This window comes from Lepus europaeus, chromosome 12 (assembly GCF_033115175.1).
Source record: "Lepus europaeus isolate LE1 chromosome 12, mLepTim1.pri, whole genome shotgun sequence".
NCBI lineage: Eukaryota > Metazoa > Chordata > Mammalia > Lagomorpha > Leporidae > Lepus > Lepus europaeus.
The window spans coordinates 77,797,117-77,823,310 of NC_084838.1; the positions used below are offsets into that span (position 1 = coordinate 77,797,117).

The window sequence follows — 26,194 nt, forward strand, 5'->3', positions numbered from 1 at the left end:
TCTAAGCCCCTACTGATGTTGTTTACAATTTTGATGAGAATGACCTGCCTCTGACTCTATGGTTCTTTATCAAAAGGATTCTTGCAAATCCAAGGCAGTTCGTTTGTGTTTTCTAATCAATGTTCAGTAGAACTAGTTATGGAGATTTAATTGTACACGTTTTAGAGATGAAGAAACCGTGCCTTCCAAAAGCTAAACAACTTCCCCAGTTCATTTTTAACAAATGATGATGACAAATAGAAGGTATTCAACATAGTAAGGGCGCAGTGTAAACCACCTTAGACAACAACTCTAATTTTTACCAATTCTCAGGAGTTTCTATACATTCACATTTAATGTACATACTCTTTTTACGCTAATCTTCCAGAGGTGACTGCCTTATAGTTCCTACCTGCATCTGCCATCTTTTTTTCTTTATTAGAATGCAACGTTTATACATTCTTGTGAAATACAGTGCAACATTTCAACAGAGGTGCGTATACACTATAAATTGACCAAATTGGGTAATTAGCATTTCCGTTTCCTTTTTTTGTGTGTTTAGAGCCCAGGGGCCCTCTATTCCAGTTCTTCATACAGTATATACTACATTGTTATGAACTACAGTCATGCTACTATGCTGTGAAAGGTGAATATTTTTAGCTAGCAATTATAAGCTTACTGCATTTAATTGAAGTACCAGTTATACAAGGTGGAATGTAATTATTTTCTGTTCAGAGCCTATCTTTGGGTCTGTAACTTTGCTATGCATTTCTGGATATCACCGAAAGATGTGTCAACTTCTTCCTTATCAGTCCACTGCAGTGAAACACTCCTTGTTGAGAGTTATGCACAGATAGATACATGGGAACATTTGAGAAACATTTAGATGCTGAGCTCCAGTCTCATAAAAACCTGGCATTGCTTTCAGTTATGTTGCAGCCTCCCATTCTCTTGCCTCCCTTCCATCTTCATCTTGTCTTCCAAAAATGTTAACTAGAAGCCTTTAAAGTGCCAGGCATTGTGTGAAATCTCTTTCTTTCTACATATATCTATATAGATATAAATAGATAGAGATATATAGATATATTTATACTTATAGAGATATCTCCTAAATGATTTTAAAGCTAGGCACTCTATATACCTTCCTGTGTGTACACTATGGCCTTTATCTAACATTTTGGATAATTGGATAGAAACTGGATAGATACAATTTAATAAGCTCATTTTTACTAAACTTTAATTATATTGTGTGTTTTTTTTTTTTTTTGTTTCCACACACGATGAACTAGAGCTAGGTGAGCTCAGTCAAGTTTACAACCTTAGAAACTTCATCAGAGCAATTTTATTGGCTAAAACAACAAATATAGTTTTTAGAGTATGAATAAAGTGTGACCAATACAGATTTTTGGCCATAGTTGCTTAAAATAAGATACAGAATACATTAGCAGCTAAAGAAGCTAAAATTAGCAGCAAGGAAAAATTTCAAAATGAACTACTTTTCAGTGAGTCCCTGAAATACTGAATGTAAAGAAAATTATTGGGATTATATCGGGTACTGCTGACAATTTCAATTCCCTGAAAAGAAACAACATTTTATTTTTATTCACTCCTAAGAAAACAAAAATCTAGTGTACATTTGGTGGTAGAGGCTACTTGAGGGAATGACACCATTTGTGGCTCTTTATAATCAGGACATCAATTTGCAAGAGCAGCTAAAGCCATGTTCCAGACACATATGGATATTTTAACTCCATGTGGATAAGGCTTGAGGGTGAGGCAGCCCCTAAAATAAGTTGAGCAACCGGAAGAATTTTTTTTTAAAGGAAAAACATGCGAATGATAAGTACTGTAATTATTTAAGACATTTTTTTATCGAGTATCTCATCAGCTTTTCAAGGAAGGCCACCTGAAGTGCAACAACCAGGCCACGAGGAACCGATAAGGACGAGAGCTCACAGCCACACAGCAGCCCCGAGCCTCCAAGGAGGGAAGGGCTCTGGACGTTTTCCACGTTGCTGGGGGGCTTTTTTTTTTTTTTTTTTTTTTTTTTTTTTTAGCCTATCTGTTAGGCTAGTTCAGCTCCTCCAAGAATCCCCAGATGTGACAGGCAGTCAACGGCTTTGCTGGGTATGACAAGTTTCATTTCCAGGAGGTGTGCTTGTAATTTCAAGTAGACTGGCTGCTGTTACCTGACCAATCAGCTCGGGGTTTCAATTGCTTTTCAAGCATTGCTTCGTTGAATTTACTCAGTAATCAACAGACTCACCAGGGCTACTGTGGCAAACTCTGGGGAAGAACGCTCAAGTCTCTTAAAGGAAAAGCACATTTTAACAGTGTTCTAAGACACTCATCTTAAAGCATCTTTTTCTAGGAACTGGTTCTACTCTTTCTGATATGGAAAGGACACGTTTGTGGGACTTGGCTGAAATCCATGGTGGAGACTGAGTGCCTTCTCAGTGCTAGTACTTCTGATGACTGGGAGAGAACACTGGACTTCCTGCTGCCACTCTAACCCCACAATTTTACTGGGGCTTACCTATGGTTTCTAAAATTGTAAGAGTTAAAAATTTTATGAATATATGACTATGTATCACACAAAGGGAGTTAAAATACCATTCTATACTTTATATGCATATATAACACCCCCCCACACCAATACATACATTATTTACACTGATTAAATACATACTGACGAATTCTAGGATAGTATCTTTCTCAAGTATTTAAAGAGTACTGTTGCTAGCTCACATTCAAGGCCATCTGTACTAGATTTTCATTTCCAAAGTTTGGTCACTGGACCCAGATGATCAACTATTTTACTTCTGAGAGCGAGATTCATATTTTGATCCAATAGATATTTTCTTAGTATCTTCTTCTAATACAGAGTTGGTGTTTCATTCAACATCTTATGAAACCAGAGGACCATTTTTATGTGGAATAGAGGCTTTTGTCTCCTGATTGCCCTTGCCAATAATGTACTTATTGCAGCTGTCTTGAATGAAACAAAGCATAAAACTTTTTAGAAAAATTGAGTTTTGAAAAAAAATTCAAAAATAAAATTTAGAAAATTTAAATGTATAATAGTTATTTATTATCATATGACATGACTTTATTATAATATATTATAATATAAATAGTTAATATTTAGCATTTTTAATAGTATCCCCATCCAATATACAAGGTCACTTAGCTGACTCTGTGACCTTGAGCAAGTCATCTAGCTACTTATTTTACAGATGGGGACACTAACAATATCTCCTTTGTTTGTTATTGGAGAAAAAGTCAACTCATACATTGTAAACCTTCAGAAAAGACCCAGCACAGTCTTGGAGAAATTAGACCACCCTGACAGATGGCTCAAAAATCAAGCCACTTGGAAAATGTGTGTGCTGTCACTGCTGGTGCTGTTGTCACTGTTAAAGCGCCAGCTTCTTCATCTGTGAACTGAAGGGGGAGCCTGGGTCTCCTCCATCCCTACGTTGCTTTCCTCTGATGCTGCTCTGCTGCCTGACCTTGACCTTTTTATGGAGTGGCCAACATCATAGATGAGTAGGTGAGATTAACGTTTAACGCAGATGAAAATGTACCCTGTGGCATTCAGAGACCAAATGGAAGCATCATTGTTTTGTCTTGCTCCTTGAAAATAACTTCTCTGTTTGCTATTTCACAATGCCAGAATGATGAAATGATAACAAGCAGGTGATTTCCCCTGGGGGGCTTAAAAACTTGGCCTAGCTTGAGTGCTTTGGGATTTAGAAGGAGAGGGACTAGGCTTAGCCTTAATAAGGAGCAGAACAGCTTGTCAGTTGGTTGTTTGAGTTCCCTGGAGGCTCATTCTGGTACGGTAATTTTATGTTATAAATCTAGGAGAATGTTTGGACAGGCTGAGGGCCAGTTGTTCCAACAACTGCTACTGTAAATCTTTCATTCCCCAAGTAGTTGGTCTCTTTCCTCAAGTGTCTACCTAGGGAGAGTGAATGCTAGCCTGAGAGGCTTTAACCTGATTTATATTAGGCTTTGAGCTAGTGAGTACGTACTTGCCCGAAAAAGATAGTTTTCCTTATATTCTGGCTCCATCAAAACCCAAGGGCTATATTTATTACTCTCAGATGCTTAGAAAAAGTGCTTTTAAATTAAAAGGAAATTTAAGTTCCCATGAGAGGTAAAGCAATCAAGAAGACACAACTTTCTAGGTACCAATAGTCTTGACAAGAAAAAGATCTCTACTACTTATTAATAGTTTGATTTTAATGCCTTACCAAATGAATCACTTCTGATCAGATAGAAATATATTGCTAATACTACTTACAAAGCAGTTCAAAAGGAAATGACAGACAAAAAGAAATAGAGTATGCATGGCAGAAAGAATGAAAGGAGATTCTGTTTGGTGGTTCTAAGTTCATATTTTGCATAGCCTTTGTTGCATGTTAAGAACAGGCTGTACCTATTCAGTAATAAGTCACTGTTTTGTTGGTCAACAGCTGGTGTGTAAGCAACCTTGCAGATTGCATTATATCCAGGAAACAGGAGACCTGCCAGGGACTTCTACCAGGGCCAGCATGACAACCACAATAATGGAGAGTGCAAATGTAAAGGCAGGTGAATGGCTGCATTCACCAGAGATGTCAAGTACAGACTGTGTCTTCATATTCCTTTTAATCGTGCAATGACGTCTTTTCCCGTGGTGGCTCCTTTACAAGGACTATGTCTTCAGGGACAAAGCTTCTCTAGTAGACCTAGGAGTCTGTGATACTCACCAAGTCAGCAAAGTGCCCAAGAAGATGTTGGATATTAAATGAATTAAATTAACTGTACAATATGAAATTCATGAGTGGGAGGGACTAGTCAGGGTCGTCCCTGCATTACCATAGTTAAGTTACCTCCTTCCAATGCTGAAGAAGTAGCAGCCTTCAGTAGATGTTCACAAACAGCATTCACATGCATTTGTAGTGGTTTGGAAGGGCTTTGCTAGGCAGATAGGGGGTTGCCATGCTAATAATTTCAAAGGTTTCTCAAATGTTTTCAACAGGCTAATAACATTGGTTATTAACCCCAAAATCAGGTATGAGAGGTCTTCAAAAAGTTCATGGAAAACGCAACTTGTGGAAAAAACTATGCATGGATTTCAGTTTTTTGTATCCAAATAAACATCATTTAATTCGATTTTTTCCACAAAATTTTGATGTACTCTTATGCTTGCCAAAGTAGATCCTTTGTAGGAAGAAGTTTTGAGAACTACGTTGGAAATGGGAGAATATGTATCACTGACCTGGATTTCCTTATAATTAGATGCTTTGTCTAAAACCATGGCTCCAAGGGCTTTGCTGCTGTTGGTACCTTAATCTTAGTTTAAAACTTAGCCTTAATGTTTTCAAGGGCATAGTGGGGCAGGAGGAAGAGACTCTCACTCTATGAAATCACAACCTAGCCTTCAAAAACACATAATGGATAGTATGAAGAAATGCAAGTATTTATGGTGAAATGAAAACTCTCATGGTGTTCAGTATATACATTATGATTATAATAACATAAAGTAAATGTATAAAATGACAACTGTATAAATAATACCTTAGAAGGAAATTCAACAAAGCCATTGGTGCTTGTGGGCTGTGGATGTTATTTTTCCTACTTTTATATTTTATAGTTTTACATTTTTCTATAATAAACATTTTTAATTAGCATATATTACTTTCACAATAGAAAAAATGAACTGGATCAAGGCTATACTCAAATTCAAAGTGACTGTCCATGGAGAAATGTGAAATTAAACTGAAATATGAAAGGAAACTCTTACTATGTAAATGAGTGGCAGAATCCAAGGAAAGTTGTGTCTGAAGGGACCTAAGATCATCTAGATAGCATTCCACTTAATCAGACCATTTGAAGGTGAGACTTTGGGACCGGAGAGTTAACAGTTTGTCCTTCTCGTGTTAGAACAGAGAAGTGGAAAGAAGACAACTTTTTCTTCAGACAAGTCTGGATTCACATTTGGATGTTAATGCTTAACTCTGTTTCTTTAGGCAAATTACTTAATCATTCCAAGTTTTCAAGAGGAAAGATGACAATAATACTTTAAAATTGTTATTTAATTGAGAGGGGGAGGGAGAGAGAGAGCACTTCAATCCTCTGTTTTACTCCCCAGATGCCCCCAGTGGCTAGCTGGGTTACAGCCAGAGTCAGGAGCTGAGAACTCAATCCAGGACCTTCATGTAAATACCGGGGATTCAACTGCTTGAGCCATCACTGCTGCCTCCCAGAGTCTGCATTAGCAGGAAGCTGGGATCAGAGTCAGAACCAGGCATCTGCAACATGGGATGGGGGCATCTTAACCACTGTGCCAAATGCCCATTCCCAATAGCACTACTTCTTAAGGTATTTTTCAGATTTAAATGAGAGAGGGGAATATATATGTGTGTGTGTGTGTATATATATATATATGGGGGCTCCAAAGATTTGGTGGAAAATGCAATTGAAAGTTGAGTTTATTTTGGTGCTTTTTCATAGCACACAAAGTTTTTTGAAGACTCCCTATGTACATGGATTTCAAATATTTTTGCATCAAAATAAACACTAAATCCTGTCCCCCATGAATTTTTAAAGTCATATATATATTATATATATATATATGTCCCCTAGTATCTATTATATTATTATTATCATCGTCATTATTATTACAGCCTCTTTAATTCCTCAGTGGTCCCTAGACCTGAGGTATTTTCATGTGGTTTAGAAGAGAATGAACATAACTACTGAAATTTCTGTTCATTTAGAAAACTTGCAGAAAGAATACTTAATGTAAATTCTACCCTCTTAACAGATTTTCAGTGTACAAAGCAGTATTGTTAAGTATAGGCACGATGTTTTGTAGAGGATCTCTAGAACTTACTGAAGGGGTATGTCTGTCGACTAACAACTCCTCAGGTCCTTGCCCCACTCCCCACTGCCCCGAAGTTACCACTCTACTTTGCATTGACAAGTTTGGTTGTTCCAGAGACTCTGAGTCCTGTGTCCTACAGGCTTGGAGAGGATGAGGAGTTAAGGTCACGGCTTTTATTTATTTATTTTTTAATGGACAAGAGTTGTTATGACCACATCTCCTGATCTCTATTTTCCCCTAGCTTTCTTCCCATTTTACTTTTCCTTTATCTCAAAGAATGTTTTCTGTTCTAACTGTTGCCACTCCTTCCTGTTTCATTCCCACTTGAACAAAAATTGACTCAGAATTTGCTCCCACACCACTTCTCCAGGCCACTAACAGGCTCATCTTGCTAGACTGGTTTAACCGTTGTAGTACTTGATTTAGCAGCATAAGGCCACTCCCCTGGCCCAGGCACTGTTTCCTCACTTGGCTTCGGCACCTCAGCCTTTCCTGGTTTTCTTTCCATCTCACTTACTGTTGCTTCTCAGGGCTTCTTTGTGGGACCTCCCTTCTCTTCTTGACTTCCAAATGGCTTGTGCCTGGGTCTCTCTCTTGGTTTCCCTCCACATCTACATAGTCCCTCCTCAGTAGGCTCATTCCATCCCACGGTAGAAATATCGTTTATATGCTAATTGATCTTGAGATCACATCTGTCACTCTAACTGCTCCTGAAGTTCAGGTTCATAAATACAACTGCCCTCTTCACAGTATCACTTGGATGTCAGACTCCTTCCAAACCCACCCCTTTCCCATTCTTTGCTATTCTTCCAATTGTTCAGGCCAGAAATCCAGAAGTCTTTGATGCCTTTCTTTTCTTCATACTCCTTATCTAGCCCATCAGCAAGTCCTATTGCTTCCATCTTCAAACTCTAACCTCAATCCAATCAATGTCATCGTCTCTCAGCCCAGTTCATGCCACCAACACATTTTGTCTAAATGCCTTGTGGGCTCCTGAATGCTATCCCAGCTTCCATGATTGGCATGGGCCAGATGGATCCCTTTCAAACCTTAATCTGATCGTGTTTCCACCCTGCTCAAAACCACCTAATGGGTTCCCATCACATTCAGAATCTCTATGGAGATTTTTCTGTTAGGCTCTGTACCCGTCTCCCTGACTTCTTCCCCAATCAGCTCTTATCATTTGCCTCTCTCGCTGATTTCTCTCCAGACACACCAGCCTATTTGGTATATCTCAGATACTACCTCCATGCCTCTGTACATACTCTTTGCTTTTTTTTTTTTTTTTTTTTTTTTGCCTTCAGATATTTGTTTGGCAGCTGGCTCTCTCACTTCACTGAAGTTCTCATCTTAACCATCACATTTTCAAGAAGGGTGTCTCCAATCCCTCCCCCCTTTTTTTTGACAGGCAGAGTTAGACAGTGAGAGAGAGAGAGAGAGAGAGAGAGAGAGAGAGAGAGAAAGGTCTTCCTTTTCCATTGGTTCACCCTCCAAATGACCGCTACAGCTGGCGCACTGCGCCGATCTGAAGCCAAGAGCCAGGTGCTTCTCCTGGTCTCCCATGTGGGTGCAGGGCCCAAGCACTTGGGCCATCCTCCACTGCCTTCCCGGGCCACAGCATAGAGCTGGACTGGAAGAGGAGCACCTGGGACAGAACCAGCGCCCTGACCGGGACTAGAACCCGGTGTGCCAGCGCCGCAGGTGGAAGATTAGCCTAGTTAGCCGTGGCGCTGGCCTTCCAATCCCTCTTATTATATACTTACTAACCATTCCAGAAACTATTCTAGTTGCTATCCCATTCCACCTCATTGCTCTCTGTCTACTAATCCAGCTTTTAAATCTGTTTTCACTGTACACATCACTCACTAGCTGTCTTCTCTACATACAGTGGTCCTTAGCAAATTTGTAGAAAATATGTGTCATGAGAAAATAATGAATGGATTTCAAATTGTTTTTGCACCAAAATAAACTTTTCAATTTCATTTCTAAGAACTGTGTGAAGTAATTTCATTTATTTCATTTTATTATCTCTTCTATAGATTGTAGGTAGAAGGCAGAAGGAACTCTTGTACTCCAGCCCCCAGAATAGTGGCTAGCTGATAGCAAGCACTCTATAAATGTTGCTAATGAATGGTTGCAAAAAGTGGTTTGATGGGGGCTGGTGTTGTGGCACAGCAGATTAAGCCAGCATCTCATACTGGAGCACCAGTTCCAGTCCTGGCTACTCTGCATCCAATCCAGGTTCCTGCTAATGTGCCTTCTAAAGGCAGCAGAGGTCCAAGTACGTGGACCCCTGCCACCCATGTGGGAGACCTGGATGGAGTTCCTGGTTCCTGGCTTCAGCCTGGCCCAGCCCTGGCTGCTGCAGGCGTTTAGGGGAGTGAACCCGTGGATGGAAGATCTCTGTTTCTCTATTGCTATTCATCTCTCCCTGTCACTCTGCCTTTTGAATCAATCATTCCATCAATTTTCTGAAAGTAATTTGATGAACAGAAGACTATTGCAGGTAACTGCAGAAACTTCACTTGGCCATATGTGAATTGAAAGGGGACCCTAAATTAAATGGGAATGAAAATTTCCTCCTGAAGCCTATACCATGGATGCCACTAGCAATTCCTAAGTACATCCTGGACTTCTGCGCCATGTCGTATAATTTGTTGTCAAGTAGGATGATTTGGATTTCAGAAGAGATGCATATCTTCCTTGCATTCTCCTACAGTGATCTTTGCTTGCCTGTGCCCATGTTTGTTTGTGCATGGCTTGTGCTGTGTCTGGCTTCTGCTCTGCTTCCTGCATTTCTGTGTGGTTCAGGGGGCATCTGGGAGTTTGTCAGCATGTAGGCAGTTTGAAAAATCCTCCATTCTGAGCCCTCCAGTTTATTCTACTGGGGCTGAGAATGCTAAGTATTGCTAAGCTGGCAGAGCAACAAAACTAACCCACATGCGGTGATAAGACAGCTGCAGCAGGGACAGAGAGCTTGCGAGAGCCAGTGACAGAGGAAGACAAAGAGACTGGGGCTCATGGTTGGCAGATGGTTGAGGTCTGGTTAGAAACGGGGTGTCAAGAAAGATTTTGTCTTTGCCAGAGCTGGAACATGGGCATTTAATGCTGCTGACAGGTCCTGGCAGTCTCAAAGCCTCTCTCCGGGTCGAGACTGGGGCCTGTTCCTCCATCATTCTGATTTCATTTTTCATACATAATGGAACTTGCAGTTTGTTCCTTATGAGCTCTGAGTTTTGGGGATGCTGGTGGGTGTGTTAATTGGGCATGGTACTTTCTCCCCGGAGCACTCAACCAGTCTGGGGGCATCTCTCTGGTGATGCAGGGGCTGGGGGCGGGTATGCCCAGACCTGTTGCCATGAGGCACTGGAAATTGAGGTGTGTGTGTGTGTGTGTGTTTAAATCTATAGTTTTGTTAAGACAAAAACTGACAGTGTGCTATGAAGTTTACATTTAAACAAAATTTTCACAGCAACTTAACACATGCCTACAGAGATTTTACAATGTAGCTCTAGATGCAGGTCTAGACCATGTCGAGAACTGATGGATCTTAGGAATCCAGATGGAACATCTTGGGTATCAGTTAATTCTTAGGATAAAAAAACTTGTTTGTTGTATGAGTGCTCAGCCTTATCCTGGGACCAGGGCTTCTGAAATCATTCAATGGAACTTGTGCTGTCAGTGACTGAACCCTGCCACCCATGGTTTCAGAGTTCAAAATTCAAAACAAACCAGAGGCTTCAAGAGTTTGCTACCTTAAGAGTATGGGTCCTTGTTTTTCCCTACTCTGCCATCTCCTGTGTCACTCTCTTCCCCTCTTCCAATACCTCAGGCAGTGGTATGGATGGATAAGCTGATACAACTCCATAACTGGAAAAGAAAGGGTCTTCTTGTCTAATTTCTAAGACAGAATGATCTGTCTGCCTGTGTACACTCTCCCTCCCCAGTCAGTCTCCATCTCCAAAATGGCAGCTTTGTTGACTTATGAATGGGCTGAGTCCTTTGTGGGGAACAACATTACACTCAGGCAGAGGCATCTTGGCTTTTTTTTTTTTTTTTTTTTTTTTTTGCCTTACAGATTTCCGGCATTCACAGCTTTTAAACAGTCTCTTGCAGTGCCCATTTATGGTGTCAATGGCATTTTTTTAAAAAAGATAAAATATCCTGGACATAGAACTGAAATCTTCAGTTAGTTGTTCTCTCTTTTACCATTACCCCAATCAGGCCCTAAATTTTAATCAAAATGATCGAACCAGTTTCCCTTTCTCCCTATCCCATCCCTCCCACCCCTAAATAATACAACAGTAAGAACCAAAAACTAGTGACGCTACGCTGTAAAAACGTAAAGTTAACACCATCGGGAAGAAGGCTGTGGGATGTGGAGATGCTCTCTGAAGACCTACAGTATCTTTTGGTTCTCCCATACACCAGGTTCTGCAAGTTTAGTCCTTCATAGAGACTCTTCACTTCTCTCAGCAAAGCACAGAACGGGCGGCCTTGAGACACTTCTGCCTCTTCCCCTCCGCTGGGATGGCTGTGTGAACTACACAGCTTGGGACAGCTTAAAGCACAGGGGCTGCTGCTGGGCACAGAAGCTGTACTGGCTCTTCAAAGACATCTTCCCAAGCCACCTCTGTGGTGTCCGGACGAGTAGGACCTCTTCCCTCCACACTAGAAACCCACAGTCCATGTGACCGGGGCCGGTACTCAGGGGAGTTAATTCTTGTCTTTTTTGTCGTCGTCCTCCCAGGGGTAGGAGTGCCACGTCAGCCTTTCCTCATAGATGGAAATGACCTTGACAGCCTGTGGGCACTTGCCCTTGGCTTCCTCGGCAGGGACCAGGTCAGCCTCCCCAGAGCTTCTCCATTTTATCAGAACATGAGTTCTCCACTCGAGTCTGTAGCTCCGATACTCCGTTCTGGGCAAAGCCCCGTGGCTTTTCTGACTCTTCCTTCTTCTTCGCTTTGCTCTCTTCTCCCTTATCTTCAGAATCAGAACCAGCTTGGCGCTGGCCTCCCTGTCTCGTGTGCTGTTTGCTTTGACTGCAGAAACTCAGCAATGAGGTCAGGGCCATCCAGATTCCCTTCTGGTTCCCACGTGTTGTATTCCTCCGAAAAACCTTTCCACTTAGGAGGTGCTCCATTCTGCCCTGTACAACTCGATGGTCAAGAACTTTTTCCACCACATATTCCTCTTCCTCCTCTTCTAGCACCTCCTCCACTTTCTTCTTGTTTTGTTTTTCCCCCCCATAGTGCACACCAGCTTTCTGGTGTAAAGGGTGACGCTACTCAAAGCAGCACCCAAGAGCTCTAGAAGAATCGGGGTTGTGCTACTGGGGTCGCGTTGGGTCGACCAGGCGAGTGGCACCCAGAAAGCAACAAGCCAGGTAGCCACAGTCTGAAGTGGCATAATGCAGGCCCTGGCCAATGGCCCTCCCCTTAGCGAAACAAAAAGAATTGAGGTATTAGAGATTTCCACAGGAGCTGTGTGCAAGGAGCTTGCCATTCAGTGACTTCTTTCTGACTTCATTATTTCCAAAAAGTGGCACCTCCAATAAGTGTTTTCCCTGTGTATGTGTGTGTGTGTGTGTGTGTTTTGGCCAGTGAACATGAATGTCTCTGGCAATGCGAAGGCATGCAGAGGAGAAATGAACAAATAAAAGTATCACAAGAAAGATCAACAGGAAGCTTTGCTGTTCAGTTCTTTAGAAAGAAAATCTACCCCCCCCAAAAAAAAACACCTCTTTTTTTCCTTAGTGTCACAAAAAAGTGAAAACAAGTTTTGGAGTTAGACACATCATGTTTTGAATTTTTGCTGTTTCAGTTATAGTGTTGGTTTAGGCAAGAAATCTAGTTTCTCAAACTTCAGTTTCTTTTTTTAAAAAAACATTTATGAGAGGGGCTGGTATTGTGGTGCAGTGGGTTAAGCCACCAATTGCAACATGGGCATCCCATATTGGAGCACTGGTTACAGACAGAAAAAAACGCAAACAGAAGTAAGTACCATAGGAAAGGAATAGGAGAGTGAAAGAAGGGGGCTACTTTATACAACAGTGGCCACCTTTCTGGAGGAGGTGGTGTTCAAGCTGAGAAGCAGAATGAGAAGGAGCTGGCCGCATATAGGGTGGATTGCAAGGGTTTTCAGCAAAAGGAAGGGGTTAGCAAATCTGTGAGCCCAAACAAGACTCATATGAAGTTGAGTCACTACAAGACCACCATGGTGGCTGAGATGAGAGACAAGAGCAAGGAGAGAGAAACAAGGTGAAAGTATTGTGAGTCTTTCCTGAGAGCCTGCTGCAAGGAGAGGCTGCCCTGTAAGAAGTTTCTTCCTCTGGTTATTCGCCTGTTTCTGGAACAAAATCATATCATTTTGTTATTGTGCAGTAGTTTTCTGTAAGAGGACTTCAAAATGTTTGTGGAAAACAGAATTAAAAGATAAGTGTATTTTGGTGCAGAAATCTTGAAATCCATGCATAGTTTTTTTTCGTATACACATTTTCTATGATCTTTTTGAAGGCCCTCTCAGAATTTGTTTCTAAGTTTTCTCCCTGATTGAATGGGTTATTATAAACATTTCTCTATTTTCTGTGATAGTCAAGGCTATCCCTACCCTTAGCTCTAGCCCACAGCCTGGGGAAGCTTGATGAATGGACTCACACAGCAATCTTTGATTCATGCTGCACCTGCTGGTGGGATTTCTGTTTTGCTGTCCTTCAGATAAAACTGACCCAGGTGCCCTTGGAAGCTGGCATGTTGCCAGGATGACTCAAACCCCACTGCTTGGCTCAGGTCAAACTGCTTCTCCCTGGAGGGCTGAGAGCTGGAATCCCTACTCCCCCTTGGGCAGGGACCCAACCTTCCTCCCAGCCGAAACCAGGTTGGTGGGAATCAGCAAAAGAGAAATTTATTCTGTTACCTAGAGAGTCTATGCCTTTGCTTCAGATTTCTCCTTCAAAACTAGGGCAGTGGGAGTAGACATTAAGCATGGCAGTTAAAATTCTGATTAAGGCACCAATGTCCCTGTATGAGTACCTGGGTCTGAGTCCCAGTCTCTGACTCTTATTTCCTGCCAATGCAGACCCTGGGAGGCAGTGGTAATGGTTCACGTGGGAAATCTAGAATGTGTTCTTAGCTCCTGGCTTTGGCGCAGTCCAACCCTGGCGATTGGGGGCATTTAGGAAGTCCGCCAGCAGAAGGAAGCTTGCTCTATTTCTCTGCCTTTCAAGTTCAACAACAGCAACCAAGAAAGCAACTAGAACTAGAAAGGCTATCTTTCAGTGGGCCGTTAGCAGAAAGCCTGGCCTGCCAGATGCAGGCGGGACCATGCCACATGCAGACCTAAGGAACCTTGAGTAAGTTACTATCTCCAAGCACTTCTTTTTGGTTTCTGAGAGTAGGAATGCCATCCATCTCAGTGTTGTGAAGAAGATAAAGTTATTTGGAAATTTATATTCATTAAATAAAAGTAAAAAATAAAAAAAATTAAAAAAAAAAAAAGAAGATAAAGTTACAAAAGCAGCCAGCATTCTGGGTACTAGTGAACTCTTTCTTCCCCTCTCCTCTTCCTCCTCCTTTGCTCTCCCTCCTTTCTGCCTTTTATCACTGAGTGGCTCATCTTTGGTGTGTGTGGAGCTCACAGTGTGGTAGTTTGGCCCACACATTCTACCCACCTGTCAGGTGTGGCCAAGTGTGGGGAGAAGGTGTGGACATGTCGAACCTCCAGTCAGTTGGGACCCACTGGACTGAGTTTGCTCTGTGTTCTCCAGCCCTCACTAGCTCTGCCTGCTATGTGAAATGGTGCTTCCTTTGGTGGTATCCTTGGAAAATGAGGGGTTTCGTATGTGAACTTTTAATCCATTTTCCAGAAAAATGAAGCCCATCACCACTTTCTCAGGTCCAAAGACACAGTGGGAAATACAGTGTGTAAGTGGGAACTGATGTAAGAATTTCCTTATGTCAGAAAGTCACACCTGGGGAACTTTTAACATCATCCACACTAAGGCTGCACCTGAGGCCGATTTTATCCGCCTCTCCATGGGTGGCACTCATGTTTCAGCAGCTTTTCAGGCTCTGCAGATGATTCTAATGTTCAGCCAAGGTTGAGAACTGCTACTCTATGACTTTTTTTTTTAAACACCTGAGCCCTCTACATGTGCTTACGTTCCTGTGAAATTAAGAAGACTGCAACCACATGGCTGCCATGAGCCAATGTCATGGCCCACAGGTATGTGGCTAGTACAGTTTAGTCCAAGGTGGGTCCATCCTTATGAAAATGAACTTGAGAGTCCAGCTCCAGAGCAAGGTGTGTGCACAGCTGACAGCCGTGTGCCCATAACAAACACTGCAATTAGGCAGTAGAATTAAGAAAACATGAAGAGAAAAGGCAACCTAAGAAGATGAAAAGAAGGGAAACAGGAGGCTATTTCAAAAAGTTCATGGAAAATGGAATTAAAACATAATTTTGGTGCAAAAACGTTTGAAATCCATGCATACGAGGAGTCTCTGGGAAGTCGATGGGTAATGTGTTTTATGAAAAATTATGCATAGGCTTCAAAACTTTTGCACCAAAAAACTGTATCTTTTAATTTTGTTACTCCTTAGACTTTTTCAAGTGCCTTCCTACTGTTTAATATGAAGGAGATTAAGCAAATAAAATATTTGAATTCTCTTCCAGGCAAATGATAGCTATGTAAAGCAGGTAGGATCCAAAGATGAATGATAGATAATGTTGACAGCAATAATCTTTGCACAATTTGTCTTTCTTCAATTAGGATAATTTTCTCTGATTAAGATTTGGGCTTGGTTAAGAGATGTAGTAAATCAAAAGGATGAGCTGTGGGGTGGAAGGTGCTCAACATTGGGCTAATGGGTCCAGCTGAAACCTTGGAATTTGATGAATATGTTCATTTACTTTTTTTTTTTTTTTTGACAGGCAGAGTGGATAGTGAGAGAGAGAGAGAGAAAGGTCTTCCTTTGCCGTTGGTTCACCCTCCAATGGCCGCCACGGCCAGCGCATCGCGCTGATCCGAAGCCAGGAGCCAGGTGCTTCTCCTGGTCTCCCATGCGGGTGCAGGGCCCAAGGACCTGGGCCATCCTCCACAGCCTTCCCAGGCCATAGCAGAGAGCTGGCCTGGAAGAGGGGCAACCGGGACAGAATCCGGTGCCCCGACCGGGACTAGAACCCGGTGTGCCGGCGCCACAAGGCGGAGGATTAGCCTGTTGAGCCATGGCACCGGCGAATATGTTCATTTACTAAGTGCCAATTTTTTTTTTTTTTTTTGACAGGCAGAGTGCATAGTGAGAGAGAGAGACAGAGAGAAAGGTCTTCCTTTTTGCCGTTGGTTCACCCTCCAATGGCTGCCACGGCCGGCACATCGTGCTGATCCGAAGCCAGGAGCCAGGTGCTTCTCCTGGTCTCCCATGCTGGTGCAGGGCCCAAGGACCTGGGCCATCCTCCACGGCCTTCCCAGGCCATAGCAGAGAGCTGGCCTGGAAGAGGGGCAACTGGGATAGAATCCGGCGCCCCGACTGGGACTAGAACCTGGTGTGCCGGCGCCGCAAGGCAGAGGATTAGCCTGTTGAGCCACAGTGCCGGCCTAAGTGTCACTTCCTTTTTTTTTTTTTTTTAACTTTTATTTAATGAATATAAATTTCCAGTGTACAGCTTATGGATTACAATGGCTTCCCCCTCCCACAACTTCCCTCCCACCCGCAACCCTCCCCTCTCCCAATCCCTCTCCCCTTCCATTCACATCAAGATTCATTTTCAATTCTCTTTATATACAGAAGATCAATTTAGTATAAAGATTTCAATAGTTTGCACCTACATAGAAACACAAAGTGAAACATACTGTTTGAGTACTAGTTATCTAAGTGTCACTTCTAACAACAAGAGGCATAAATACTAATATAGAAGGAAGAGTTAATGGGTTCAAGCAATAGGAGATATTGTATACACCCTGCTTAGCAGAGAAGAGAAAGCAGACAGTCCCTGATTCTCAGACATGTGGATTAAAAATACTCTAGATAAAAACATAGCCTCAGTCGCTCCTCAACTCTCCACTCACTCAAAATCTTGTGGGTCAAAAATACAACAAAACTTTCAGGTCTGAACACAATTTGTAGAACCAACTATTTTGGAGTAGTGATTTTCAAACTTTAGTCCTGTGACTGGCAGGTTAGAAAACTAAAAGGAATTTCAACCAGAGGAAGGGTGGCCTTGGGTCTTACACATTCAGCATTCAGGTTTCTCCCTGCCGTGAGCCGTGAAGGTGCTGTAGGAAGCAGCGTCATGATTTGAATAGGAGAGATGGCACCAGGAGGTGATTGTAAAGAAGACTTCATGGTCTATATGACATCCCTATCACTTCCTGACATTCCCACCTGCATTTTCCTCTTCACTTTGTCCTACAACCTTGAACCATAAGCGACAATTCTATGGGATACATATGTGCCCTGTGTTAAAAATTCACGAGTATTACAGATGTCAATGACCTATCAGTCCCACACCAATGAATGTTAACTCAGTAATACTGCTAGCACCCAGATTTCTGGCTCAATTGTTTAGGAGTGAGGAAATGGAATTCTTGGAGATGGGGGATGGCTAACGCTGAAGAAACAAGAAGGGGAAATTCTGTTGGGATATCCAAAGAGGATATGTGTATGTGTGTGTGTGTGTGCACGCATGCACAGGAGTTGGGTAGTGGGGAGGGGGGAGCTCTGGGAACAGTGCTGCAGGGGAGAGAGCAGATATTAAAAACAAGCTTTGCCTATTAAGCCACTTTGTCCAGGGTCAATCCTGTGCTAAGGAAGAGGGTGGCCATTTCTTTTTTCTTTCCTACTGTATCTCTTGGTTTCTTGTTTGTAGACTCATCACAGAAGATGAGAATTTTACTAAATGACATTACTTTATGAGCAAATGGTTTCTGATTTGTAAATAGATCCTTGGATGATAGCCCATGTGTAAGCTGATGATTTCCATAAGTGCATGATTGACTATTTAGTATGAATGAGATTACCTCAACAAAAGCTGCTAATGAGGAATATGGAGATTCCCACACTTGCTCAGAGAATGTTCAGTATTTCTCCAGATGTGGTGTAATAGTATTCTGAGGGTTACGAGGAGGTTAAGGCAGCATTTATAGCTTCTGTGATTCTTAGTTGCCGCCATGCAGAGCTGCCTCCTGCACTGGTCCTTAACTCTTCAGAGTTATGGATACTGGGGCAGGGCAGGGTGGAGGGTGCATCTGAGAACTGTAGACATTCTTCTCTTAATAAGCACGTACACTCAGAATCTTTCATATATCTGCAGAGGGTTCCCTGATATCACTAAAGGCTGTGGGTTGTTCATGGACTTTAAGCTAAGAACTGCTGATCTGTTGGAGATAAAACAGGGGTCTTTGTGTAAGTGAAAAAGTCCCATTTGGAAGGAAGCTATGGGCTAGGGCTAGAGAATCCATCCTGGTGCTTGTAGGGCTTGGTCTACTATCTGAAAGAAGATTGATGGACTTGCTTATTTCTCACACAGTGCAAATAAGAGTATTGGAGAATCTGTGCTCTGTCTCTGTATACGTAGGAAACTAATCAAGGATTTATAGGGCTGTTAAGGCTAAAGATAGGACACCTACAAAATCCTTACCTAGTGGAGGATTTAGAAAACACCCATTTGTTCTCATTGAATTGTGCCACCTTTATTTATGTAGAAAGATATTGAGTACATGTCATAAGGGGACACAAAGACATATGAGACCTGCTGTTTGTCTTATGTTGAGTGTTGTTTTGTAGGATAACATAGGCTACAAAGAGGATGTTCTGGGACTCATTTTGCTTATGTCCAAATCCATGTTTGTCCCTCTTAGCTGTGCAACCATGGGAAATTACTCTACCTTGGTTCTGCCATCTGTAAAATGCTAGTAACACATGGGTGACCACATAACTCTTAGTCCCCGTTGGGATACTGTTGGAAGTGGAGGAGTGCTACTGACATTTGTGCTGGGCCCCAAGCACCTCCTGGTCTGTCTCAGGCAAACAAGACATGTGCTCACTCCAGTATGGAGACAGTCTCCTATGGATTCAATGAGGTAATGTGTGGTACACTGCATTTTGTCTGGGGCTGAGTAAATGTTATTTGCTGTGATTAGTGTTATGGATACTTATGGGAAAAAATGGTTTTTGGATCCAGAGGAGGGAAAGGTAATTATTTCTTAAAATCAAACATTTATTCTTTTTTGTTTTTAATTTTTTGACAGGCAGAGTGGACAGTGAGAGAGACAGAGAGAAAGGTCTTCCCTTACTGTTGGTTCACCCTCCAATGGCCACTGTGGCCGGCGCCCTGCGGCCGGCGAACTGCGCTGATCCGGAGCCAGGAGCCAGGTGCTTCTCCTGGTCTCCCATGCGGGTGCAGGGCCCAAGCACTTGGGCCATCCTCCTCTGCACTCCTGGGCCACAGCAGAGAGCTGGCCTGGAAGAGGGGCAACCAGGACAGAATCCGGTGCCCCGACCAGGACTAGAACCCGGTGTGCCGGTACCACAAGGCAGAGGATTAGCCTATTGAGCCGTGGCACCGGTCTATTTATTCTTGATAGGCTATTGGTTGCAACTAGTAAAAGAAGCAAGATTGAAACTCCTACAAACCAATGCTTTTGTGACACTGTTTCTCCCAGTGCTGTGAGCCTATTCTGGTCCTGGCTTCCTGGGAATCTCAGTGCCCTATCTTTAATTCCCTTCCAAAAATTTTCTTGAGTTCCTTATAGTGGTCTCCAATCTGGCATATTTAACTCCAGCTTGTATCATTTTCCTTTTGTTCTTTCAAGTTTTCATGTTTTTTTTATTTAAAAAATAAATAAATTTCTAGAATATTTCAACCTGCTAGTCATTTTTAGTAACATCAAAAAAAAATCACTGAATTATTAAGTGAAAATATCCAGAACATAAAAGTATATGTAAACAATTTCCTCAGCTATGTAGAAATGCATAGAAACATTAAAAATGTGCAAAAATACAATCACAGTTATTTAACTTTCTTACCTGTTTTCTAGATTTCCATATTTAAAATGTTTATAATTTAAAAAACAATGCAAATTATTTTATTGTTTGCAGAAGCTCTGGGCTCATCCTAGCTCTGCTGCCTGTGTACATTTAGGCAACTCTCTCAATATCTTTGAGTCTGGGATCACCAGGAATAATATTCATGGAGTAACAACTGCCCTGTCTACCACAGGAAGTTGTTTGGATGAGCAAACTTCTGGGCTAATTGTCATTGCATATATATATTACAGTATCCCTAAGTCAATTTTCATTTCTGGGTTTCTGTGTTGCTCAGTGGGACCATGATCCTGGTTCAACATCTTTCCTCAGCCACCCCACCAGTCAACTCCCAGTTCCTTTAAAGGGCAATTATTCTTTGCTGTGGGTTTATGAGATGAGGCCAGGAAGGAGGCAGCCTTTACACTCAGTGTGCAGAGTGGATACAGGTGGAGGGTTCTAGATTGAGAACATTTTGACACAGAATATTGTGAGCAAAGTCATAAAGGTGGGGCATTTTCATTTGTTTAGAAAATTCAACTTAGGTAGGCTAGAGGACAGGGATTACTCCTCATAGTAACTGGAAGGGTGGATGAGGTCCGAGTCATGGAGGGCCTTGAGTGTCAGCTTACAGCACTGAAACTTAACTCCAAAGTTGAGTTCGTTGCAGCCTACAGCCACTCTTCTACAGGCTGATAGTCCCTTATCTGAAATGCTTGAGCTCTGAAGTGTTTCAGAACTGGAATTTCTTCCAGATTTTGGAAAATTTGCATATACTTATATATCATGAATATCTTGAGGATGAAATATCTAAAGATGAAATTTATATTTCATGCACACCCTAGACATATGACCTGAATGTAATTTGACATGGCGTTTTCAGTATGCCTGCCTTTTATTTGCGACTGATCACAGGAGGTCAAGTATGAAATTTTCCACTTGTGACATCATGTCAGTGCTCAAAATTTCAGAATTTGGAGCATTTTAGATTTTTAGGGGATAGAGGCTCAACCTGAACAATGTTCACTTTTTGGCTGTATCTATAGACCAACAGTATGGTGAAATCCATTTCTTTATATTGAGTCTTTTTTTTTTTTTTTGACAGGCAGAGTGGACAGTGAGAGAGAGAGAGAGAGAGAGAAAGGTCTTCCTTTTTGCCATTGGTTCACCCTCCAATGGCCACCGCAGCTGGCGCATCTCGCTGATCCGAAGCCAGGAGCCAGGTGCTTCCTCCTGGTCTCCCATGCGGGTGCAGGGCCCAAGCACTTGGGCCATCCTCCACTGCCTTCCTGGGCCACAGCAGAGAGCTGGCCTGGAAGAGGAGCAACCGGGATAGAATCTGGCGCCCCAACCGGGACTAGAACCCGGTGTGCCGGCTCCGCAGGGCAGAGGATTAGCCTGTTAAGCCACGGTGCCGGCCTATATTGAATCTTTTTAAAACTTCTATTTATTTAGGCTTAATAGCCCTGGTGTGTGTTTTATTATAATTATTTCCTATGTACATGCAAATAGAAACACAAGTCTGAAAACAGGATTTTACATCCCCCCTAAAATCAGCTCCTAAGCTATCTGTGGTGCCATCTGTGAGTTTGCTCTTTAGAAGGAGCCCTTCAGCAGTCACATGTGAGTTGAGGTGGCCAGACTGATGGGGGCGAGGCCAGGTAGAGAGGAACAGCTGAGGCAGGCATGGGGAGCTCCTGCCCTAGGGAGGAGAAGTGGGAATGCAGAGTGGAGGCAGGATAGCCAGGAATCCCTCCTGTCTCTAGGAATATCTCTGTAGCACTGGGACTCAAACCACCAGTGGTCTTGTCATTTAGTGGGTCAGCTCTTGATAGGAGTAAAATCACAAAGTTCTATGTTTTCAAGGGTATCACTTATATGTATTATGAATTATTTTCCTTAGTAAAAGAGAGTGCTTCCCATGTTTTGTCATTTCCTCTATTGACCGATATTTTTGATGACTGACTAAAAAAGAGGCACTGAAATTCTGCTCATTTGCATTGGTGATGAGAAAAACTTGGAGGCCTGCATAGTGGGCATTTGCTTTCCACTTTTGTCATCTTCTCCAATCTGTGTCACTGCTCGGCTTAGGTGAAAAAGAGACATATTCTTGCCCCATCTTGTGCAGTTTGAATGGCACAGGGAATGAGACAAAACTTTGTCTATTTTAAGGCCTTATTATACATTGTACATTGTACATTGTAAAATGAAAGGTGTCATTACTACTGGTTGTCAAGGCAAGAAATTGTGTTAATGACATTTCCTTCAAATTTGTTTTTTTAAAAAAGATTTATACTTTTTTAAAAGAGAGAAAGAGAGAGGGAGAGGGAGAGGGAGAGGGAGAGAGAGAGAGAGAGACTCTTCCAACTGCTGGCCCTGCCTATATGGCCACAACAGCCTGGGCTGGGCCAGGCTGAAGCCAGGAGCCTGGAACTCCATCCAGGTCTCCCACCTGGGCAGCAGGGGCCCAAGCACTTGAGCCAGCTTCTGTCAGCTTCCCAGGTACATTAGTAGGGAGCTAGAATAGAGATGGATTCAAACTGGTACTCCAACAGGGGGTGATAGCATTGCAGTGCCCCCTTAACCTGCTGTGCCACAATGCTGCCCCCAAATTTCTTTTTATTTCAATGAATATTTTGGGAGAAGACCATGGGCTTATCTGGACACTGTGCTTGCATTTTATTTGAAGGAACATAATTCCTGGTGCCCACTGGCAGAAGGCATTCCAGGAGTGGCAAGTGAAAAGGTCTTTTCCTTCCAGGAATTTCAAAGTCTAATGCATATTCATACAGATTATTCCAGACAATAATCCTAATGTGAAATGAGTTTTAACCTAGTGATGCCTGACCTTCAGAATATGGAATCATCTGACATTCAGTAGAAAGAGCCTAGAACTTGCTAAAAGATGTTTTTGGTTTCATTCTAGGGCTGCCACTAAGTAAGTGACCCTGGGCCTGTTTCACTCAGTATCTTTGAGTCTTGGTTACCCTGTGAAAACATACTGACATCAGCAAGGCTGATCTTACTTTTGACATTATTTTAAAAGGTATATTTATTTTAAAGTCAGAGTTACAGAGAACGATGGAGGGAAAGAGATTGTCCATCTACTAGCTCACTCCCCAGATGGCCTTAACAGTTAGTGTTGAGCAAAGCTCCAGCTAGGAGCCAGGAGCTTCATTTGGGTCTCCCACATGGGTACAGGGGGTCCAGACACTTGGGCCTTCTTCTACTGCTTTTCCCAGGCCATTAGCAGGGAGCTGGATTGGAAGTGGAGCAGCCAAGACATGAACCTGCACACATATTGGATGCTGACACTGCAGGCAGCAGCCTCACCCTCTATGCCACAATGCTAGCCCTAGCAAGGTTGATTTTAATATCAACATCATGTGAAAACTATTTTATTAAACATAAAATATTATATAGACATCAATTACAATAAAAGTATTTATTGAGTGCTTATGATGTTCTCTGCATTTATTAACTCATTTCATGCTTATAATTAATCTCATAATGTAAATATTATCTCAATTTGGGGGGGGTAAAATTAAAGCATCTGGAGATTAAATAACTTGCCAGTGTTTTACTAAGTCAATTTGAAAGGTTTTACAAAAAAATGGAATTTAAAAATTTGATATTTTTGGGCCGGCGCCATGGCTTAACAGGCTAATCCTCCGCCTTGCGGCACCGGCACACTGGGTTCTAGTCCCGGTTGGGGCACCGGATTCTATCCCGGTTGCCCCTCTTCCAGGCCAGCTCTCTGCTATGGCCCAGGAAGGCAGTGGAGGATGGCCCAAGTGCTTGGGCCCTGCACCCGCATGGGAGACTAGGAGAAGCACCTGGCTCCTGGCTTCGGATCAGTGCGATGCGCCGGCCGCAGGGGCCATTGGAGGGTGAACCAATGGCAAAAAGGAAGACCTTTCTCTCTGTCTCTCTCTCTCTCACGATCCACTCTGCCTGTTAAAAAAAAAAAAGATATTTTTGGTGTAAAAATTTGAAATCTTCACGTGGTTTTTTATATTTATTTTTCATGAAGTGCTTGAAGACTTCTCATATTTGCTGGCAGATCTGGATTTGAAGCAGGAAGCTGCTAAGGCTTGCATCATCCCTATTCTCAGAGCCGTGATAGTCTAATCATCTAGAAGAGTTTTCAGAGACCCCAAATTGAGCAGTTGGGAAACATTATTAAGGGAGCAATGCAGCTTTGGCACCCTCCATAGTAAACACATAATTTTATTTTATTTCTTTTTAAGATTTACTTATTTATTTGAAAGGCAGTTACAAAAGGAAAGGCAGAGAGAAAGGTCTTCCATCTGCTGATTCACTCCCCAAATGACTGCAACGGCCAGAGCTGTGCTGATCTGAAGCCAGGACCCAGGAGCTTCTCCCGGGTCTCTCATGTGGGTGCAGGGGCCCAATCACTTGGGCCATTCTCTACTGCTTTCCTAGGCCATAGCAGAGAGCTGGATTCGAAGTAGAACTGGTGCCCCTCTAAGATGCTGGCACTGCAGGTGGCGGCTTTGCCCATTATGCCACAGCGCTGACTCCTTTGTCACCCATTTTGATTCAAGGTCAGCTTTCTTATGCTGGAAGCAGGGCTCAGTCACTCTTGACACAGTTTCTATACTCTACCAGCCCCAAGTGGCTCACATGCATTCTGGCCCTCCTGCTCTCTTGCCCCTTCCTGAACGGAACATCCGGGCATCGACCAAGAATTAAAGAGACCCACACCCTATTCCCTATAAAAGGCTCTGCTGCCTTGCCTGTGTGTGGCTCCCTATGCGTAACCTGGGTTGGAGGGCAGCTCTCAGGACGTGTTCCAGTGCCTGGTCCATACGGAATGTGAATGAAGTCTTTGAATTTGCTTCCTGCTCTTGCTGGGTACTGGGTTTGAACTATGCCTTGCATCGGAAGAACCAGAGGGTTTAGGGACACCATGGAGAACACAAGCTCAGGCTCCTAGCCCTGGCCAGAGGACATGGGCCAACAGGAACCCGGAGAACATTTGCAGGTATAACCAAGTCTTCTGGGTTGTGGGTTGGACATCTAGGCATTAGGTCATCTTCCAGGGAAAGGGGTCCTGTGAACCCACACTTAACACCCACGCTAGTCTCCCTTCACTTCCCCATAGGGCGGGGACGCTAGGTGCTCAGAACTAGAACCCCAACTGAACTGAGGGTTCGCGAAACACTCTTTCCACCACCATTTCATTTAAAAGGTTCCAATTGAAAGCATGTTAAGGTGATTTTGGGTAAAATTGGAAAGGCATTGAGGTGCAATGCAGTATTTATCTCAAAGATCATTTCTCTATCTCCCCAAAGATATGTGGGAGAGAACTGTTTTTCTAAACTTTCAGCCATTTGGCCTAAACGGTCCTTTCTCAGCTGTAAAAGGTGGTTGCCCTTGTGACCATCAGGGGGTTTGCTGAGCAAGTTTGGTCACTGGTGATAGGCAGCGGCTGAATACAATTTGTAGGAAGCTGTGAGTTTGGACTGGGCACCTGGGCCTGATGGAGCAAACTGGTAAGGTTTTATCACAGTAACTGAACTTTGGTTGTTTGCAGGAGGCCCTGTAGTCAATTAACTAATTAAACTGTAACCAACGAGTGACTCAAGCTGCACCGAATTGACTAGCAGATTGACTAAACTGTAGCCAATTAAGTTGTTCTTTATGTCTTCTGTTTTTCTATAAATGCTGTCTGATCACATTATTGGCTGGCTTTCTCAGAGACTGTTTTGGCCTGGGGAGCTGCCTGATGGTCAAAAAAAATGTTACTTTTTTCCCCCAGTAAACTCTACTACATTGAATAGGTCTAAGCAGTTTCATCTTTTAAGCATATTTAGTGTGGTTTATAGGGTGTGAAGCAGAGCTCCAGCGACCCCGGGAGCATCAGGCAATGAGGCGTAGGTACCCCTGAGCCTGTTAGGCCCCCTTTTTCTTACAGCATTTGGAGGTCATGAGTTAAATTCTGTCAGATTTCAGAGCTCCACGGGTTTGTGCCATGAGCAGATTCTTAATCTGAATTGGTTTTGGAAGTCAGTGGAAACCAAAGAGTACTGTCGTGAGGCCTTGGGATCTGACTGGGTTACTTGCAGCAGAGTTACCAGTTCACGTGCATTCAGGGTCTAGAACTTTTTCCAGCTCATCCACAATTAGTTTCTCCTGCAACAGACTGCACAACCTTGGGGTAGGTCCTGACATTGGGTTTGTCCTTAGTAAGGCATAGGACCTTCTAGGGGTTTGTGGATCACACAGAAAACTGGACTGGGTCCATTGTCTGGAATTCTTTCATGCTGAATTCCAGCCAATTTCCAGCACA

The 26,194-nt window shown here is 42.8% G+C and overlaps 1 protein-coding gene and 1 pseudogene across 4 annotated transcripts in view; both read right to left on the minus strand.

Annotated features, from left to right (window-relative positions):
• The window catches only part of TRPM3 (transient receptor potential cation channel subfamily M member 3), a 948,117-nt gene that overhangs the window by 169,347 nt on the left and 752,576 nt on the right, over positions 1-26,194 (minus strand). The window lies entirely within an intron of this gene.
• LOC133771883 (chromobox protein homolog 1-like) lies at positions 11,573-24,813 on the minus strand (annotated as a pseudogene).